Below are 23052 nucleotides of genomic sequence, written 5' to 3' on the forward strand. Positions count from 1 at the left end.
GTATAAGTTAAATTTAGATTTAAAGTGTTTAAATATGAATTTAATTATGAGAAATTTGTAACCACCTTATTGGTATAGCCTGGTATATTTCACTGTTCCCGTGACCGGAGTCGGTCCGGACAATTAAGGGGATTAGAACCACACTTAAGACAACTAAAGAAGCCATAAATAAAAATAATTAATAATGTTCAATTAGTTAAGTATAAATAAGAAAGACAGAACATAAGAGGTTAAACGAGCCGAGAGTCACAGCGATGGGTGACCTTCTCAGGAATGACTGCGAAGTCATTTTAAAATCAAATTTCGAACCGTAAAATGTGACACCGCGGTCCTTAGGACCCGTATGAACACATTGAAAAAGAGAAAATCACGAAAAAGAACTGTTAAGTCAGTCAAATAATTAGGTCAGGGAGCCAAAAGAAATATTGAATTATTTGCAAACCGGGATGAACTGGCGAAGGGCAATTTGGTCAATTGACCCCGAGAGCTGACTCCTGACCTAACTGTCAAATAAAATTTGAGAAAAAAAAATTTCAGAGTCGGGAATTAAATTAAAGAACTAATAGAAAAAAAAAAGAAAGAAAATGAAAAAGGTGTAGGGAGATGACATCATGCATGGCATCATGCATGACATCATGCATGATGCCATAAATGTTATAATTAATAAATTAATTAAATTGATTTTTTGGGGTCTTCCATAAGCTAAAATAGATAAAAGAAAAGAAAAGAAAAAAAAAAACAAAAAGCTCTCTTTCTTCCTTAAGTGCCGCCTCACTCTCTCCCTCATTTCTCCATTGCTAATTCGCCATTAAAGCTTGCACTCAAGCTTTAATTTCTTCACTTAACCTTAATAACTCCTATAAAAACTTTACTAGAGCTTGTTATCTCAACTTAAGAAGAAGATTTAAAGAAGAAAGAAGAACAAAAGATAGAGATTTGAAGTTCTAAGAAAGGTTAGTATGCTAACTTTCAATTTTCTACTTTAAATGCATATTTAGTTACTTAAATGAACTTAGAAACTAATGAAATGAAATAAAAATATGTGGGGAGGACCAAACTGAAATTTCGGTCAGCCATGGATGTATGAGAGTATGATGTGTTTTGAATGAATTAAATGTGTTAGTAAACTTGTATGAAAGTGGTAGTAAGATTGAAATGCTTAAATGTGATTAAATGCAACAATTTAGTGTGGTTAGGGTTTGTGAACCAAAAATGTGAGAAATGAGTAAATGATGTCTTTGACCTATTGTGAAGTGAAAAATGGTAATTTGGGACCAAATGAGTTGCGTTGGAATGGTTGGAATTAAAATCAAATTCGGAGGGAGTGTGGTCATGCTGCCAAGTCAACTTTGAAGGACCAAAAATGAAATTTTACAAGTCCAATTGGCATGGAACCAATTGGGGATGAAAATAGACACTAAATGACACAATTTTCATTTAGGAAGCATGCCCAAAAAGTGACCAAAACCTAGTGAACAAATTGACCAAAGTTGGAAAATTGCAGGCTGCCCTGTACAAATTGACCAATTGAACAGTGTTTGTTCATTTGGCCATAACTTGAGCTAGGCAGGTCAAAATGACCTGAAATTTTACCAGAGGTTAGATGAGATATAGACCTAAAACTTTAATGAAGAACACCAGCTCAAATTCTGCCAGCAACCAAGTCATTTGGCCACCCCAAGTTGGTGACCCAAAACTGCCAGCACCAAAATTGCCCAGAAAATTTGGGTTGTTTCCAATCCGGCAGCCATGGTTCAAATGGCCATAACTTGAGCTACAAAACTCCAATTGGCGTGATTCAAAAAGGAGAATAAACTTAAGACAATAGGGAACATTTTCTATGAAGAAAGGTTTGCCAAATTCTAACAGTAGAATGACCAATGGAACAGTGCAACTAGGGACACCAAAACTGAAAATTTGACAATTTTGCCTAAAGGACTTAAGCTTTGAGAAAATGACCAAAACCAACAAATTTAATGACCAAAATGTGGTATGTGGGTGAAGTTGGAGTTCCCATACCTATTAAGCCTTAAAAAGTCAATAATTTGACTTGAATAGTGTAGTGAATAGTAACCCAAAATACAAAAACTTCGAGAACGTCGAATTTAGCACGTTAGAGCTAGGTAAAACTGAAGTTAAATTTATTTTTGGATTTATGCTAAGCTATGGTACTGAAACACTGTAAAACTATGTGTTTCAGCTGAAAAAGACTTGGAAACTTGGAGAGACTGAGTCAAGGCCTAGAGGCGACTCACGTTAGGTCTGTGCACAGTAATTTTTGTTTAAATATATGATTCTTGAAAATTTGATTTTTTTTTAGTTAATTATGAACTGTGTTACCATTTATGATTGTTAATATGACTTTAGAAATTGATCAGATTTCTCACAAATTATTTGAATAAATTGTTTTGAATTGATTTTGTGTTCACACTTAGCCTGACAGTATTACATTATTCCTCCTCCATTTATGAGGTTGAGATCGTTTATTTTTCTCCCTCTCTGGCTTACCAGTTGAGGTCGAGATCGGATGAGTACTCATTATCTAGCTAGCCACCTCCCTCATTGATTTCGATTAGTGAGGTTGTAGATTGCTTTGTCGTGGTGTACAACACGGCATTGATCGAAAATTTTGTGTCATGGCTTAAGTTGTGTATGATTTTGGCAACACTGTGTTTATTAAATTATTTGACTAAATTGTGTTATTCTGAGTTTTGATAATTGTGAAATGTGATTGAGAAATATTTAAATTGTGTTTTGGTAATGAATGATTTATGTATCGTATTTTAAATTTTTATTATGCACCACTGAGTATTTTTATACTCAGCGATAGTTTATTTTGCTGTCGCAGATAATAGTAAGGAGAAAGCAGCAGAGTGAGCTGCTATTGAATTGAGGACTACACCGGTCTTTTTGTACGGGTATTATTTTATACCCTCATAGTTAATTTTGATGTAAATATAGAAATGTTGTATGTATCAATGTAAAGTTGAGCAGTTGTAAAATAAATTGTAATAATATTATTTTTGGATTTTCTTCTATAAATTAATATTGGTACTTGTGAATTTCATACTTTATGCCTTGTGAATGAAGTTATTAAATATTTTGAGATGATAAATTTTGATTTGGATTGTGGAATTATTTTGAAGTGAATTGAATTGTGTTGACTTGAGATTATTTGGAGGTTGAGAGTTGTGAAAAATTTTTGGAAGTGTTTTTCTCAGGTATTTGAAGAACTGTTTTCTCCAAATACAAACGGAACTCTGTCAAAATTTTTATAAAATTTGCGGCAAAATTAAAATGGACAAAAATTTTTACTAGTATTTAAACTTTGAATAAATGGTTTTAATTCTTAACAAAATGCTCACCACTCCCAAATTGTAAGAAAATTGTTTTAAAATCCCTTGTAGGGTACTTAATGAGTTATCGGTAGGTGAAGTTCGGTAGTTCATTAGGTATTCTACGGGATCATGTTATGCCTTACAGAGAGGTAAGGTGTGACAAAATTAATTAATAGAGATTAATTATTTAATTTATATTTGATATAAATTGATTAGAAGAGGAGAAATAATTATTTTGGGTTAAGAACTCAAAATTAAGACACAAGGGTATTTTGGTCATTTCATAGGGTGACATATGGCACCATGAGATGGTGACACATGGCACTACACATAAGCTTGCCATTTTTCTTTTAATCATGTAAGATTATCAAATTCAAGATTAAATCTAGGTTTGACACTTGGCACAATGTGATTGGGTCAATTAAACTAAGAGGCAATTAGAAGATGACATGTGGCAAGGGTTTTAAGTTATGACCTAGCTATATAAGGGAAATGATGAAAGAACAAAATAATAATCTGCTATTCTTTCATATGTGCCACCACCCAAAGAACCTCTCCCTTCTCTTCTTCTTCATCTCTCATCAATTCAAAGAGAATTGCCAATATTCTCTTGAATTAAAATTGCTAGAAATTCTTTCTAATGTCCTGTATACATCTACAACCTCTCTGAAGGCAAAACCTTAATTTCTAATTGATTGGAAATGCTTGAGAAGCTATTCAAAGGGTTGCCATTAGTGATCTTGATGTGGACAAGCTAGAGGGACAACATCTGGGGTCCTAGGTGCTTCACAAAGGTACCAAACACAACTACAGTGCATCAAAAGGTTAGTGCACATATTATTGATTTAATCCAGGGTTCTAATGAATTAATTTGTTAATTCTAAAATCTTAAATAGCAAACATAGATCCAAATATATATTAAAAGAGTTTTAATATGCAATTGAATATTGATATCAATAGGTAAAAATTGAATCTTGCTTGATGCATAAGACCCTAGAAGAAAATTTTTTAATTCAATGTTCTAAACTAATAATTTTCATACTTCCACTCCTTCAATTGGTACCAGAGCCACTATATTTGCTATTTAGATTGTTTAATATATGATTTAATTGTGTGATTTGATCATGAGATGATTGATTCATTGCTAGTTGCAAAGAATAGGTGGCAGCATGATGATGAACACCATTGGTGCACATGGTTCGGTGCATTCAACCATGCCCATGGCTTTTGGGCTTGAATGTGGGCTTGGTTTCAAGGCCCATAATTAGGTCCATGAATAATTAAAGTGTTTAATTAGGAGTTTTAATCACACAATTAAATTTTAATTCAAATCTGAATTTTTAAATTTGTTTGGATGTGATTTAAATCTGAATTTTTAAATTTGTTTGAATGTAATTCAAATATGAATTTTTAAATTTGTTTGAATCATATTCAAATCTGAATTTAAAAATTTCTTTGAATCATATTCAAATCTGGATTTTTATGTTGAATATGAGATATTCAATTTAATTTAAGTATGTATGTTTTATTTAATTGTTAAATAGTGATATGCATGATGGATGATCATGGACAATAAAAGACCAATGTGATTGGATTTATTTCTTTTATATTTCTTTGGATTGTAAATTAATTTATTTATTTTAATTTATTTTGGTGGCATGTATTATAAAGGTTATAATATTTTTTGGGTTGTAACTTCATTTATTTGGTTCTTGTAAATTCACCTTGGTATGCCAATGATTACTATGTAATTGGATTGCAAGAAAATCAAGGAGTTCAAGATCATTGGTGGGACCAGTGGGAGGAATTCAAGATCAAGCGTTGATTATGTACTCCTTCAACAACTCTTGTAATATGAATGAATGAAATGCACCTGAGAATGCCCTGATTCAATTCTTGGTGGCTCACAATTGAATCCCTTAGAAAGTCCATGATCATACCATATTTATTGTTTATCCATGAATGCATGAGATGTATGGGAATGTATGCAAGTATATAATATATGCATGCTAAATAGATAATGTGCAAAGTGAGACCATAATAGTAATTAGGCTGACCACAAAATCTTCCAAATAAATGATTAAGTTGGAAATGGTATAATTAAAGTAATTATAACATGAGCCCTCTATTGAGGCAATTATTTTAAGAAATTTTAAATACTTGCATATGATACAATTAATTTAAGAGATTTTCTTAAGAATAATTGTTAAGCATGAGATGTTGTAAATATGTAAATGGTTTGGTGGCCAATAATGGATGTGCCTGAGGACATTAAAATTATTTACATGTTTAAATGGGATCAACTTAACTAATGTAAGATAAGTCAATAATGGATGTGCCTGAAATTTTGAGCATTAGAGGCTAGGTAAAGGATTGAACCTAACATGAGATGTGATGGGCAAGGAGTTGCTCACTTATGGTTTATTGTAATTCCAATAATGGATGTGCCTGAGGATGATCAATAAGATTATAAGAATTCAATCACCCACTAGAAATCCATCCAACTAGGATTTTTGTTTTCTACTTTGGAAGTGTAGGATTCGCTAAGTTAGGAGGAGGACCAATTTGATTAAAAGACCACAATCATTTTGGTTAAATACATGATATATTTACTTATTAATCTGGTTATTTTCTGCAGTTAATTTTCTGATAATTATGAGCATATCACAACCACCACCATCCAATATCCTTGCAAGCATACTTGATCACAATAGGTTGACAGGACCTAATATTTCTGATTGGCTAAGAAATTTAAAACTTGTCCTAAACCTTGAACATATAGGATATGTTCTAGACTCACAGGTTTCTGGTCCCTTACTTCCAGAGGCCACTCAAAAGGAACATGAAACTTTGGACAAGTGGAAGGAGCATGATATGAGAGCCAAGTGTTACATGCTTGCTTCTATGAGTAATGAGTTACAGAAGCAACATGAGAACATGCAATATGCAAGTGAGATCCTCCTTCACCTACAAGATTTGTATGGTGAACATAGTAGGAATGCCAGGTATGAGATATCTAGGTAGCTATTTTGCATGAGGATGTCTGAGGGACAAAATGTTGGGGATCATGTCCACAAGATGATTCGGCTTATTGAGTAGCTAGAACATCTTGACTTTAACATGGATTTCCAACTACAGATGGATTTGATCCTTCAGTCCCTTCCTGAGTCATTTGGGAATTTTGTAATAAATTTCCATATGACTAAGCAGAAATACACCTTGGCTGGTTTACTGAACATGCTGGTTATTGCCCAAAAGAATATATCGGGCAATAAAGGGAAAGAGGTAGCTTTGATTGCATCTTCTTTTGCTGGAAAGTCCAACAAGAAGAAGGGCAATAAGAAAAAAAAATCTCAAATTCTTGGTCCTTCCAAGAAGATAGCTAAACAGAAAGGGAAGACCAAAGCTGATGGAGGCAAAGGAAAGTGTTTCCACTGCTAGAAAGATGGACACTAGAAAAGGAATTGCCCAGAGTATCCTGCTTCTTTGAAGGACAAGAAGGATACACCTTCAGAAGGTATGTCTATATCTTGTTATTTAGATGTTGATGATGCTCATAGTTTATCTACAGCTTGGGTTTTAGATACTGGTGCCAGTTCTCACATTTCTTATGATATGCAGGAACTAGCAAACAGTAGCAGCTTGCTTTCTCGAGATGTTAGACTCAGGATTGGCGACGGCTCAACTGTTGAAGCTTTAGCCATAGGATCTAAATCTTTTTACATGTCTGGACATGTTTTGTATTTGAATAATATTTTATATATACCTGATTCTTTTAAGAACATCATTTCTATATCTAGTTTGACTAGAAATGGCTATGAATTTCAGTTCACAGATGATTTTTGCAATATTTATTTTGGAAATAAATATGTTGGCTCGAGTTATGTGCATGATGGTCTTTATTATTTGGATAATAATGACACACAAATTGAATGCAAGTGATCTAAATGAATGCAATGCCATGGTGAAAATCAACTCAAGTTCAAAATATATTTGGCACTTAAGCTTAGGTCATGTTACAGAAGATAGGATTGCAAAGCTGGAGAAAATGAGGATTTTATCCTCATTGGGTTTTGGACCTACTCCAACTTGTGAATCCTGCCTTCAAGGCAAAATGACTAGATCACCCTTTGTTGGACAGGGACTAAGAGCTGAAAATATTTTGGATCTAATATATAGTGATGTATGTGGTCCATTTAAGGAAATGGCTAGAGATGGTTTTCATTACTTTATTACCATTACTGATGATAAATCAAGATTTGGGTATTTGTATTTGATGGACTATCAACATGAATCCTTTGAAAAGTTCAAAGAATTTAAATCTGAAGTAGAAAATCAAATAGGAAAAAGTATTAAAGCTCTTCGATCAGATGGTGGAAGTGAATACTTGAGTACTGAATTTGATGAATACTTGAAAGAGCATAACATTGTTTCCCAGCTGACTCCTCTAGGAACACCACAACTGAATGGTGTATCTAAAAGGAGAAATTGTACCCTATTAGATATGGCACGTAGTTTGATGAGTTATACTGATATGCCAATCTCCTTTTGAGAATTTGCATTAGAATTAGCTTTGCATATTCTGAATAGGATTCCATCAAAATCAGTTTCTTCCACACCTTATGAGATATGGCATGGAAGAAAATTGAGTCTTAAGCATGTTAAGATTTGGGGTTATCCAGCTTATATCAAAAAGCTGAACACTGATAAATTAGAAACCAGATCAGAAAAATGTCGATTTGTTAGATATCCAAAAGAGAGTTTTGGATATTAATTTTATTTTCCTACATCACAAAAGGTTATGGTAAGTAGAGATGCCACATTTCTTGAATAATAGTTTATTCAAGAAGGAGACAAAGAAAGGCAAATAGAGTTAGAATTGGAGAATTCTGACCAACCAATAGATCAAATAGATATATATCCATTTAGTCAACCTACACCTATTAATGAAACATCTACAGCTATTCCTCATAGATCAACCAGGATATCTCGCCCACTAGTGAGATATGATTTCCTTCATGAAGAAGAACAAGAGTTGTCTACTCATGAAGAAGTAAATCATGGAGATGATCCACTTACCTATGAAGAAGCTATATCAGATATAGAATCTTCAAAATGGATTGATGCTATGAAACCCAAGATTGATTCCATGTATAAGAATCAAGTTTGGGATCTTGTTGACCCACCTAAAGGTATTGTACCTATAGGGAACAAATGGCTTTTCAAAAAGAAAATTGGTTCTGATCGAAAGGTAGAGACCTATAAAGCAAGGCTAGTAGCGAAAGGATTTCGCCAAAGGCAAGGAATCAACTATGAGGAGACTTTCTCGCCTATTGCCATGCTTAAATCAATTAGGATTCTATTAGCAATAGCTGCATACTATGATTATGAGATTTGGCATATGGATGTCAAAACAGCTTTTCTCAATGGATACATTGAAGAAAACATTTACATGGAACAACCTAAGGGTTTTGAATCCCAATATGGTTCCAAAGTATGCAAGCTAAAGCGATCCAATTATGGGTTAAAACATGCTTCGAGGAGTTGGAATATCCGTTTTGATGAAGCCATTAAGTCATTTGGTTTTATCAAAAATGAGGATGAGCCATGTGTATATAAGAAAGTTAGTGATAATGCTATCACTTTCCTTGTCTTATATGTGGATGATATTCTGTTGATGGGTAATGACTGAAGGAGTGGAAGCATGAAAAACATAAGTTTAGATCATTGAATTCAAAAATTTTTCATCTAGGGTCACATGCATCATGCAATATTCATTTTTATCTATTTGATTTCAATGATAAACAGTATATTAAAACTCTTTTAATATGTTTTTCGATCTACATTTGTCATTTAAGATTTTAGAATTAACAGATTAATTCATTAGAACCCTAGATTAGATCAAGAATAAGTGCACTAACCTTTTTGATGCACTGCAGTGTGTTTGGCACCTTTGGGATGCACCTAGAACACCAGGTGTTGTCCCTCTAGCTTGTCCACACTAAGATCACCAATGGCAGCCCCTTGAATAGCTTTTAAAGCCTTTCCAATCAATTAGAAAATTAGGTTTTACCTTTTGAGAGATTACAAATGTATGCAGGACACTAGAAATGATTTCTAGTATTTTTAATTCAAGAGAATGTTGGCTATTCTCTTTGAATTGATGAGAGATGAAGAAGATAAGAGGAAGATGACACAAAGGGTGGCAGCACATATGAAAGAAGTGGCAGCTTGTATTTTGTTCTTTCATCCTTTCCCTTATATAGCTAGGACACCACTTGAAACCCTTGCCACATGTCACCTTCTGATTGGCTCTAGGTTTAATTGACCCAATCACATTGTGCCAAGTGTCAAATTTATATTTAATCTTAACTTTGATCATCTTACATGATTAAGAGACATATGGCAAGCTTATGTGTAGTGCCATGTGTCACCATCTCATGGTGCCACATGTCACCCTGCGAAATGACCAAAATACCTTTGTGTCTTAATTTTGAGTTCTCAATCCAAAATAATTATTTCTCTTCTTCTAATCAATTTTTATCAAATATAAATTAATTAATTAATTTCTATTAATGAATTTCTCATAATTAAACACTTGAATATAAATTTAACTTATACAATACATCCAATAACCTAGATTTGGTTTCAAGCCATGCTAGGGACTTTGCAATCTAATTACAAACCAAACCTATTTAATTAATCAATTAAACTCTTTAACTAATTAATTAAATCACATTTAACTTGGTGATTACTTGTGTATGTGTGTGACTTACTAGGCTCATCACTAATTGGCAATGAGATATGATATCAACTCTTAATATCATCAGAACTCTTTCTTACCATGAATGATTTCTCTAAATCATTTTAGGCAGCTCATAGACTATGGTTAACACCTAGCATAGCATGTCATAGCCACTCAATTAGTAATAAGTTTTACCTTAAATGAACCTATAATCATATGTTACCATGCACTAGAATCTCTCTGTTTCAAAATCTCAATTCGAGCTGAAGTCATGGTTTATGTCAAACTCCATTTGCTATGAATATTATGTTCTCTTTTAATTCCAGTTCTTGATTAAAAAGATTTTCTCATCAGAAACTCTTTTCTGATTAAATCTATCTGTCCTGGCCAGGAACTTGAAACATCAAGAATAATCAAATGAACATAGGATTTTATCCCTATTCACTTAGGATAACAGATTCCATCTTGATCATCACCTACCTCGATATATAACTAGTAGGGGCCAACACATGCCCATATACCCATACACAGTATAAGTATGAAAGCAGTATCAAACTCAAACCACCTATATACAAGATAACTGTGCTATCTCAGGTCTAAAGATTATATGCACTAATATGATTTATGATAATACATTGACAAGAGTAAACTCCATGTGCTTGTCATAAATGTTACTGGTTCGGCCTACTTATCATGTATAAGTGCCTATCATGTTTGTTATATGGCATGAGACTCACCATTCCATCTTATTTATATCTCATATAAATAACTTGGGAACAAACATGATTACAATCTTTCTGGCTAAGTCATGTCCTTATTGTGAAGTATCCTCGATTGTGAACCAATTTATGATACTTTGTGCTAGAAATACTATCAATCATATTCTTAATAACTTAAGAATAGAATTTCTAACAAAATATCAATGGACCTTTTCTATTACACATAAATATATTATGTAAATGGAAAAGTGAAAATGCCTTTTATTAATAAAACATGTATAAGATACATACTAAATGATATGCTCTAAGGCATACTACTAACAATCTTCCACTAGCACTAGAGCCATTCATTACAATACCTTAGACCCATCTTCTCAAGATGTCAGTCTAACTGTGCTTGTGATAAAGGCTTAGTGAATGGATCAGCCGGATTTTTAGCTGATGCTATTTTCTACATGGCTACATCGCCTTGCCCAACTATCTCTCTGATAATGTGGTAGCGCCTTTCTATGTGTTTGGATTTCTGGTGAGACCGAAGTTCCTTATATCCAAATAGCTTCTTTTGCAGCATCTGATGCAGTAATATACTCAGCCTCTGTAGTGAAATCTGCAGTCGTACTCTGTTTGGAACTCTTCTAACTGATTGCATCTCCATTACAAATTAACACATACCCAGATGTAGACTTTCTATCATCGATATCTGATTGGAAATCAGAATCAGTATAACCATCCTATTGCAAGTCACCACCTCCATATATCAAGAATAAATCCTTAGTTCTTCTCAAGTACTTAAGGATATTCTTGACAGCTATCCAGTGTTCCAAACCTGGATTGGATTGATACCTGCTAGTCAAACTAACAGCATATGCGATATCCGGCCTAGTACACAACATTGCATACATCAAACTTCCAATAGCTGAAGTATATAGAATCTTGGCCATTTTATTTCTTTTTCAGGTGTCTTTGGAGACATCTTTTTAGAAAGGTGGATACCATGTCTCACTGGTAACAATCCTCTCTTGGAATTAAGCATGTTAAACCTCTTTAACACCTTTTCCAAGTATAGACTTTGGGATAAATCAATTATTCTTTTCGCTCTATCTCTATAGATGCGAATCTTAAGAATATAGGCTGCCTCCCCTAAGTCTTTCATGGAGAATGTATTTGATAACCATACCTTTACAGTTGTCAACATACCTGTGCCATTACCCATCAACAGAATATCATCCACATATAAGACAGGGAAAGTGATAGCACTGTCACTAACCTTCTTATATACACATGGCTCATCCTCATTTTTTATAAAACCAAATAACTTAATGGCTTCATCAAAATGGATGTTCCAACTCCTTGAAGTTTGTTTTAACCCATAAATGGATCGCTTTAGCTTGCGCACTTTGAAACCATCTTGGGATTCAAAACCCCTAGCTTGTTCCATGAAAATGTTTTCTTTAATGTATCCATGGAGAAATACTGTTTTGACATCTATCTGCCAAATCTCATAATCATAGTATGCAGTAATTGCTAATAGTTGCTAATAGAATCCTAATTGATTTATGTATGGCAATAGGCGAGAAAGTCTCCTCATAGTTGATTCCTTGCCTTTGGCGAAACCCTTTCGCTACTAGCCTTGCTTTATAGGTCTCTACCTTTCCATCAGAACCAATTCTCTTCTTGAAAACCCATTTGTTCCCTATAAGTACAATTCCTTCAGGTGGGTCAATAAGATCCCAAACTTGCTTCTTATACATGGAATCCATCTCGAATTTCATAGCATCAATCCATTTTATAGAGTCTATATCTAATATAGCTTCTTCATAGGTAAGTGGATCATCTCCATGATCAACTTCTTCATGAGTAGACAACTCTTGTTCTTCTTCATGAAGGAAATCATATCTCACTGGTGGGTGAGATACCTTGGTTGTTCTACAAGGAATAGTTATAGATATTTCATCAATAGGTGTAGGTTGACTAGATGGATCTATATCCATCTGATCTGTTGGTTGATCAGAATTCCTCAATTTTAACTCTATTTGCCTTCCTTTGCCTCCTTGAACAAGCTGTTGTTCAAGAAATGTGGCATCTCTACTTACCACAACCTTTTGTGATGTAGGCAAATAAAAATAATATCCAAAACTATCTTTTGGATATCCAACAAATTGACCCTTTTCTAATCTGGTTTCCAATTTATCAGTGTTCAGTTTTTTGATATAAGCTGGACAACCCCAAATCTTAACATGCTTAAGACTTGGTTTTCTTTCATGCCATATCTCATAAGGTGTCGAAGATACTGATTTTAATGCAATCCTATTCAGAATAAGCAAAGTTAATTCTAATGCAAATCTCTAAAAGGAGATTGGCATATCAGTATAGCTCATCATACTACGTACTATATCTAATAGGGTACAATTTCTCCTTTCAGATACACCATTCAGCTGTGGTATTCCCAGAGGAGTCAGCAGGGACACAATGCCGTGCTCTCTCAAGTATTTATCAAATTCAGTACTCAAGTATTCACCTTAACGATCTGATCGAAGAGCTTTAATACTTTTTCCTGTTTGATTTTCTACTTCAGATTTAAATTCTTTGAACCTTTCCAAAGGATTCATGTTCGCATTTCATCAAATACAAATACTCAAACCTTGATTTGTCATCAGTAAAGGTAATTAAGTAATGAAAACCATCTCTAGCCATTTCCTTAAATGGTCCACATACATCACTATGTATTAGAACCAAAATATTTTTCGGCTCTTAGTCCTTGTCCAACAAAGGGTGATCTAGTCATTTTGCCTTGAAGGTAGGATTCACAAGTTGGAGTAGGTCCAAAACCCAATGAAGATAAAATCCTCATTTTCTCCAGCTTTGCAATCCTATCTTCTATAACATGACTTAACCTTAAGTGCCAAATATATTTTGAACTTGAGTTGATTTTCATCATGGCATTGCATTCTTTTAGATTGCTTGCATTAGATTTGTATTTAACATTATTATTTAGATAATAAAATCCATCATGCATATAACCCGAACCAACATATTTATTTCCAAAATAAATATTGCGAACATCATTTGTGAACTGAAGTTCATAACTATCTCTAGTCAAACTAGATATAGAAATGATGTTCTTAAAAGGCATCAGGTACATGCATAACCTTATTTAAATACAAAACATGTCTACACATGTATAAAGATTTAGATCCTATGGCTAAAGCTTCAACAATTGAGCTTTTGCCAACCCGGAGTCTAATATCTCGTTAGTGCAAGCTGTTATTACTTGCTATACTCTGGGCAGTTCCTTTTCCAGTGCCCATCTTGCTGGCAGTGAAAACACTTTCCTTTGCCTCCATTAGCTTTAGTCTTCCCTTTCTGTTTAGCTATTTTCTTGGAAGGACCTGGAATTTGAGGTTTCTTTTTCTTATTGCCCTTCTTCTTGTTGGACTTTCCAGCAGAAGAAGATGCAATCAAAGCTACCTCTTTTCCTTTATTGCCCTGCATATTCTTTTGGGCAATAACCAACATGTTGAGTAAACTAGCCAAGGTGCATTCCTGTTTAGTCATATGGAAATTTGTCACAAAATTCCCAAATGACTTAGGAAGGGACTGAAGGATCAAATCTGTCTGCAGTTGGAAATCCATGTTAAAGTCAAGATGTTCCAGCTGCTCAATTAGCCGAATCATCTTATGGACATGATCCCCAATATTCTATCCCTCAAACATTCTCATGTGGAACAGCTACCTAGATATCTCATACCTACCATTCGTGCTGTGCTCACCATACAACTCTTGTAGGTGAAAGAGGATCTCACTCACACTCTTCATGTTCTCATGCTGCTTCTGTAACTCATTACTCATAGAAACAAGCATGTAACACTTGGCTCTCATATCATGCTCCTTTCACTTGTCCAAAGTTTCATGTTCCTCTTGAGTGGCCTCTGGAGGTAAGGGACCAGGAACATTTGAGTCTAGAACATATCCTATATGTTCAAGGTTTAGGACAAGTTTAAAATTTCTTAGCCAATCAGATAGATTAGGTCCTGTCAACCTATTGCGATCAAGTATGCTTGCAAGGATATTGGATAGTGGTGGTTGCTCTGTGCTCATTATTATCAAAAAATTAACTGTAGAAAATAACTAGATTAATTAGTAAATATATCATGTATTTAACAAAAATGATTATGGTCTTTTAATCAAATTAGTCCTGCCACTAACTTAGCGAATCCTACTCTTCCAAAGTAGAAAATGGAAATCTTAGTTGGATGGATTTCTAGTGGGTGATTGAATTCTTATAATCTTATTAATCGTCCTCAGGCACATTTATTATTGGAATTACAATAAATTATAAGTGAGCAACTCCTTGCCCATCACATCTCATGTGAGGTTCAATCCTTTACCTAGCATCTAATGCTCAAAATCTCAGACACATCCATTATTGGGCACCAAACTATTTACATATTTACAATATCTCATGCTTAATAATTATTCTTAAGAAAATCTCTTAAATTAATTGCACCTTATGCAAGTATTTAAAATTTCTTAAAATAATTGCCTCAATGGAGGGCCCATGTTATAATTATTTTAATTATACCATATCCAACTTAATCATTTTTTTGGAAGATTTTGTGGTCGTCCTAATTACTATTAAGGTCTCACTTTGCACATTATCCATTTAGCATGCATATATCATATAATTGCATGCATTCCCATACCTCTCATGCATTCATGGATAAACAATAAATATGGTATGATCATGGACTTTCTAAGGGATTCAATTCTGAGCCACCAAGAATTGAATTAGGGCATTCCTAGGTGCATTTCATTCATTCATATTACAAGAGTTGCTGAAGGAGTACATAATCAACGCTTGATCTTGAATTCCTCCCACTGGTCCCACCAATGCTCTTGACCTCCTTGATCTTCTTGCAATCAAATTACATAGTAATCCTTGACATACCAAGGTAAATTTACAAAAACTAAATAAATGAAATTACAACCCAAAAATATTACAACCTTTATAATACATGCCCAAAATAAATTAAAATTAATTAATTAATTTACAACCCAAAGAAACATAAAAGAAATAAATCCAATCACATTGGTCTTTTATTGTCCATGATCATCCATCATGCATATCACTATTTAAAAATTAAATAAAACATACATACTTAAATTAAATTGAATATCTCATATTCAACTTAAAAATCCAGATTTGAATATGATTCAAATAAATTTAAAAATTCATATTTGAATCACATTCAAACAAATTTAAAAATTTAGATTTAAATCACATTCAAACAAATTTAAAAATTCATATTTGAATCATAATTTAATTGTGTGATTAAAACTCTAATTAAACAATTTAATTAGACATAAAATGGACCTTAGAACATACAACAATTTCACATTTAAAATCCATCAAACCTTGCGCACCACAATGGTGCCAAAAACCATGCGCACTATGGTCTTCTTCCTTATGCCGCCACCTTTGCCTTTGCAACCAGCAATGAATAATCATTTCATGATCCAATTATAGAATTAAATCATATATTAAACAATCTAAATGACAAATATAGTGGCTCTGATACCAATTGAAGGAGCGGAAGCATGAAAAATATAAGTTTAGATCATTGAATTCAAAAATTTTTCATTTAGGGTCACATGCATCATGCAATATTCATTTTTATCTATTTAATTTCAATGATAAATAGCATATTAAAACTCTTTTAATATGTTTTTGGATCTACATTTGCCATTTAAGATTTTAGAACTAACAGATTAATTCATTAGAACCCTAGATTAGATCAAGAACAAGTGTACTAACCTTTTTGATGCACTGCAGTGTGTTTGGCACCTTTGGGATGCGCTTAGGACATCAGGTGTTGTCCCTCTAGCTTTTCCACACCAAGATCACCAATAGCAGCCCCTTGAACAGCTTCTAAAGCCTTTCCAATCAATTAGAAAATCAGGTTTTGCCTTTTGAGAGATTACAGATGTATATAGGACACTAGAAACGATTTCTAGTATTTTTAATTTAAGAGAATGTTGGCTATTCTCTTTGAATTGATGAGAGATGAAGAAGATGAGAGGAAGATGACACCAAGGGTGGTGGCACATATGAAAGAAGTGGCAGCTTGTATTTTGTTCTTTCATCCTTTCCCTTATATGGCTAGGTCACCACTTAAAACCTTGCCACATGTCACCTTCTGATTAGCTCTAGATTTAATTGACCCAATCACATTGTGCCAAGTGTTAAACCTATATTTAATCTTGACTTTGATCATCTTACATGATTAAAAGACATATGGCAAGCTTATATGTAGTGCCATGTGTCACCATCTCATGGTGCCACATGTCACCCTGTGAAATGACCAAAATACCCTTGTGTCTTAATTTTGAGTTCTCAACCCAAAATAATTATTTCTCTTTTTCTAATCAATTTATATCAAATATAAATTAATTAATTAATTTTTATTAATTAAATTCATATTTAAATACTTAAATATAAATTTAACTTATATTATACATCCAATAACCTAGATTTGGTTTCAAGCCATGCTAGGGACTTTGCAATCTAATTGCAAACCAAACCTATTTAATTAATCAATTAAACTCTTTAACTAATTAATTAAATCACATTTAACTTAGTGATTACTTGTGTATGTGTGTGACTTACTAAGCTCATCACTAATTGGCAATGAGATATGATATCAACTCTTAATATCATCAAAACTCTTTCTTACCATAAATGATTTCTCTAAATCATTTTAGGCAGCTCATAGACTATGGTTAACACCTAGCATAGCATGCCATAGCCACCCAATCAGTAATAAGGTTTACCTTAAATGAACCTATAATTATATGTTACCATGCACTAGAATCTATCTGTTTTAAAATCCCAATTCGAACTGGAGTCATGGTTTATGTCAAACCCCATTTGCTATGAATATTATGTTTTCTTTTAATTCCAATTCTTGATTAAAAAGATTTTCTCATCAGAAACTTTTTTCTGATTAAATATATCTGTCCTGGCCAGGAGCTTAAAACATCAAGAACAATTAAATGAACATAGGATTTTATCCCTATTTACTTAGGGTAATAGATTCTATCTTGATCAACACATACCTCCATATATAACTAGTAGGAGCCAACGCATGCCAATATACCCATACACAGTACAAGTATGAAAGCAGTATCAAACTCAAACCACCTATACATAAGATAACTATGCTATCTCAGGTCTAAAGGTTATATGCACTAATATGATTTATGATAATACATTGATAAGAGTAAACTCCATGTGCTTGTCATAAATGTCACTGGTTCGGCCTACTTATCATGTATAAGTGCCTATCATGTTTGTTATATGGCATGAGACTCACCATTCCATCTTATTTACATCTCATATAAATAACTTGGGAACAAACATGATTACAATCTTTCTGGATAAGTCATGTCCTTATTGTGAAGTATCCTCGATTGTGAACCAATTTATGATACTTTGTGCTAGAAATACTATCACTCATATTCTTAACAACTTAAGAATAGAATTTCTAACAAAATATCAATGGACCTTTTCTATTACACATAAATATATTATGTAAATGGAAAAATGAAAATACCTTTTATTAATAAAACATGTACAAGATACACACTAAATGATATGCTCTAGGGCATACTACTAACAATGACATAGGTATGTTGACAACTGTAAAGGTATGGTTGTCAAATACATTCTCCATGAAAGACTTAGAGGAAGCAACCTATATTCTTAGGATTCGCATCTATAGAGATAGAGCGAAAAAAGTAATTGGTTTATCTCAAAGTCTATGCTTGGAAAAAGTGTTAAAGAGGTTTAACATGCTTGATTCCAAGAGAGGATTGTTACCAGTGAGACATGGTATCCACCTTTCTAAAGAGATGTCTCCAAAGACACCTGAAGAAAGAGATAAAATAGCCAGGATTCCATATGCTTCGGCTATTGGAAGTTTGATGTATGCAATGTTTTGTACTAGGCCAGATATCGCATACGTTGTTAGTTTGACTAGCAGGTATCAATCCAATCCAAGTTTGGAACACTGGATAACTGTCAAGAATATCCTTAAGTACTTGAGAAGAACAAAGGATTTTGTAACACCCCTCACCCGACTACAGTGTAGCCGAGCAAGGCGTGCTACATTCGGTGCTGGAGCACCCTAACTTACCTTACTTTATTTTTTAAAAAATTTTGTTCTCATTATATTTAATATCGATTATTTTTCGATGAAGAAACTAATGGAGTTTCCCCTATTTTATTATCGTTTGACGTGTTTTACTATTCACCTATTTGAAAATTTCAATAATATTTTATAATAAAAATCTCATCAATTATTTTCATAGCCATCTCATAATTCACATCTCATTCATATATCTCAATTTCATATTCATTTCCATGCATTATCTATATATTTCAAATCTGTCTTCAAATCCATACAATCTCATTCATGCTCAAATCACATAAGTAAAATTTTCAAATTTCATTAATTTACATAATTTCATAATTTACATGATATACAAATTAATTACATATGAAAAAGCTAATTTATTAATTTACATCACATTTCTATTAATTACCTGTTCATAATCTACATTATAATACAATATCTAGCATTTTATACAAAATACAAAATATGATCTATATGGCTCCTATCTACATGCATTGCTGAGGAGGTGACAACCTTGAATACTTCAGACACTTCTGCAGATCTGGACTCCAAAAATCTTAGTCAAAGTACCTGCGCAAGGAAACAAATCCATCGCGCTAAGCATTGCTGCTTAGTGGTACAATAATATAACAAGAAAATAAAATATACAAATAAAGAAAGAACGAAGCATAATTTGAATATTTAAGAATCAATTTAATTTAATACAATATGTCTAATACTAATTATCTTTTGTTCTAGTTTATTTCGCTTTGGAAGCGTTTAATTCCTAAATTCACAGTGATAATGTACAATATACAGAATTAATAAAAATGCTCAGTTTATATTCATATGGCAATAGAAGGTACATTTAAAATATTTAGTTAAGTTATATCTATTTTTGCAACTCTTTTATCATTTTACTTAACAATTTTTATGTGGTTTGGATCATTTCATAATTCTAACTAATTCTTTTGAAGTCTTATTAACTCATTTATTTGATTTTTAATATTTTTAATTATTAATAGTCTTAATTTATTTCAATAAATTACACTGCCCAAGTAACCTACGACAGGCTGACTAAACTGGATAACGGGTCGTTGGCACTGGACACCGCGGTGCCTCAGGCCGTCATACCATGGGACGCAGAACGTCAACCACGTATGCAGTCAGTATGGCTAAAAAGCCATGATATCACATCATCGGCATAAAAGCCATGAATACGGGCATAAAGCCATGAATATAGGCATAAAGCCTTTCGCAGTACTGCTAAAACAATACCCTATTGGCATGCCAATCTATCCAATCTAACACACGTGTCTAGGCAATACAAGGGCACATAATATCATTAAATATTAATATATTGTGTTTTATGAATTCATTATTTCATGATAAATTTCAATTATAATTCATACATTCATTTGATCATTTATGTGATTACAATTCACATCAATTATCCTTTTATACCATTGTACTCAAAATACTTTTCCTTTCTATAATAATGAGAACTAATGTCTCATTCATACATTAATATGATTCATTTATTCATTCATTATGTCATTCATATTGATCACAATTCAAAACAATGGTTCACATGTACCATTGTATTCAAAACATTTTTCCTTTCTCATTTATACATTCAAAAATCTACTTATGTAATTACAAATTTTATATTTCAAGTTGAGTTGCTAATATTTTATGAATTCTATTTGTGATGGGCATATAAGCCCTAACTATCTATTCACATCAATTAGGTGACTTATTTTCATGTTTCAAGTAATCCATGAACATTTCATAGATTTCAAATTTATGGCCTTAATTTCCCTTTAACAATTTTGACTAGGATGCATAGTCCACATTTGTCATACAATTCTAAGCATTTAAGCTTAGAATTGGTTCTAGGTTTTCATCTTAATTTACTAATCATTTTGATTACTATTCACCTTACTAGTCAACTAAAATGTTGACTTTTTCATACTTAATAGATATATTAATTCTAATTACACCAAGATCCCACATTTTGAGTTTTACATTTGCTGGTATTAATTGCCAATTGCAATTTAAAGTCCCCTAGATGCATTTCTAAATTTTCAGTTTTGATTACCTAAGTTTACTGTTCCATTGGACAATTTTACAGTGGAAACTGGGCTAACTTTTCTTCATCAAAGTTGTTCCTTATTGTGTCTTCTTTAATTCCCTTTTTGAATCACTCTATTTGGAGTTTTGTAGCTCAAGTTATGGTCATTTTACCATAACTGGCCGGAGTGACCTATACCCAGAATTTCTGGGCAATTTGGTTCTGCCAGATTTGGTGACCTAAGTTTGGTTGGAAATTTGACTAGGTTATGGTCAGAATTTGGATTTGTGTTCTTCATAAAAGTTGTAGGTCTATGTCTCAGCTTTCTTCTGGTAAAATTTCAGATTAATTGAACTTGTCTACACTGAGTTATGACCATTTGAACAAACACTGTTCATTTGGTCATTTTCCAGGGACAGCTTGTTGGTCACCCGGATTAGGGTAATTTTTTAGGTCAACTTGGTTTGGTTTTCTAGGCAGGGTTCCTTTATCAAAATTGCCATTATGTGTCTAATTTCATGTCCAATTGGTCTTGCACTAATTGAACCTACACAACCCAAGTTATAGCTGCCCAAACATACTGAACTCACATCCAGACTTGCAGGGCACTCAAGGGCAGCATACCTAACTTCAATTCTCTTGGAACAAATCACTTCAATTCCTACTCAAACACAACCAAATGGTCACAAATTGACCATTAAAATTTACTTTCACCAATACATGAGCAAAATCCTAAATTTGTTGCCCAAACCCTAACTCTCAATTCAAGGTTCACCCAACACTTATCAAATTAAGCAAACTAATCAATTTCTAATTTATGTTTACACATCAATCACCATTTCTAAGCCGTCCAAATCCATCAAAACTATCAAACTACCATTGCCATAAAGCTGGGAAAAAAATCCAATTCTTCATTCATGCATCATTTATATCATTTTTCATAAATTTCACCTTCATTCAACTTAGTTTCAACATATGAAAAGGAAAAGAAACAAAAGTAAGGCACTAACCTCTTTGAGCAGAATTTTCCCTTAGCTAACTTCAATTTTTCTTTCACTTTCTTGGCTTTTCTTGGCAGCCAAACACTTGCTCAAGATGTAATATTAAATTTTTATGAAGGAAGGTAGGGATTTTATGATGAAAAATTCAAAGTTAGCAAGGTGTAATGAAGGATAACAATGGTGGAAATGGGAGAGGTGGCTGCCGGCTGGTTTAGGAGAGGAAGATGCAGATTTGTTTTCAATTTTTGTCTCAATTATCTCCTTTTAAAGTGCTTATTGAAATTTGATTGGTGGAGGGCATTGCAATGACATCATGTGATGTCATAATTCCCAATTTCTTTCATTTTTCTTTCCTTTTCTTTTCTACTCATTTTCAATTCAATTTTTAACAATATTTATTCATATTTTAGATCATAATAATTATTTACTTAACTGGACAAGTCGGCCAAAAATCATCTCTGAAGACGAAATGACCAAAATGCCCTCCGTTTGGCTTAACAGACTAAAATTTTCTGTACCAATTGAAAATTTTTTCTAAGTATTTTCTTGGCATTCTAATGCCATAGAAACCTCAATAACTCTTCTCTAGAGTCTCAAAAATTATTTTATGAATTTTCTCTTGGGTTTAGGGCTTTTAGTTGCGAGAACCGCAACTTTTTACTAGGTTACCCATCGCTAGGGCACCGGCTCATTTAACTTGATTGTATTTTATTTCTAAAATTTTTCTTTAATTTTTTTTACACTTATTTGAGTTATTTGTGACTCCTCACTCTAGTCTAAATATTTTTCCAAATGTTCTAGCTGTCCACACCGACACCAGTCACCGGAACAGTAGAATGTGCGAAATTACTACGGTGAGGGTGTTACAGATTTATTCTTGATTTATATAGGTAGTGACTTGCAATTGGATGGTTACACTGATTCTGATTTTCAATCAGATATCGATGATAGAAAGTCTATGTCACACCTTATCCCTATGTAAGGCATAACATGATCCCGTA

Source organism: Hevea brasiliensis, chromosome 10 (genome assembly GCF_030052815.1).
Source record: "Hevea brasiliensis isolate MT/VB/25A 57/8 chromosome 10, ASM3005281v1, whole genome shotgun sequence".
In the NCBI taxonomy this organism is placed as follows: domain Eukaryota; kingdom Viridiplantae; phylum Streptophyta; class Magnoliopsida; order Malpighiales; family Euphorbiaceae; genus Hevea; species Hevea brasiliensis.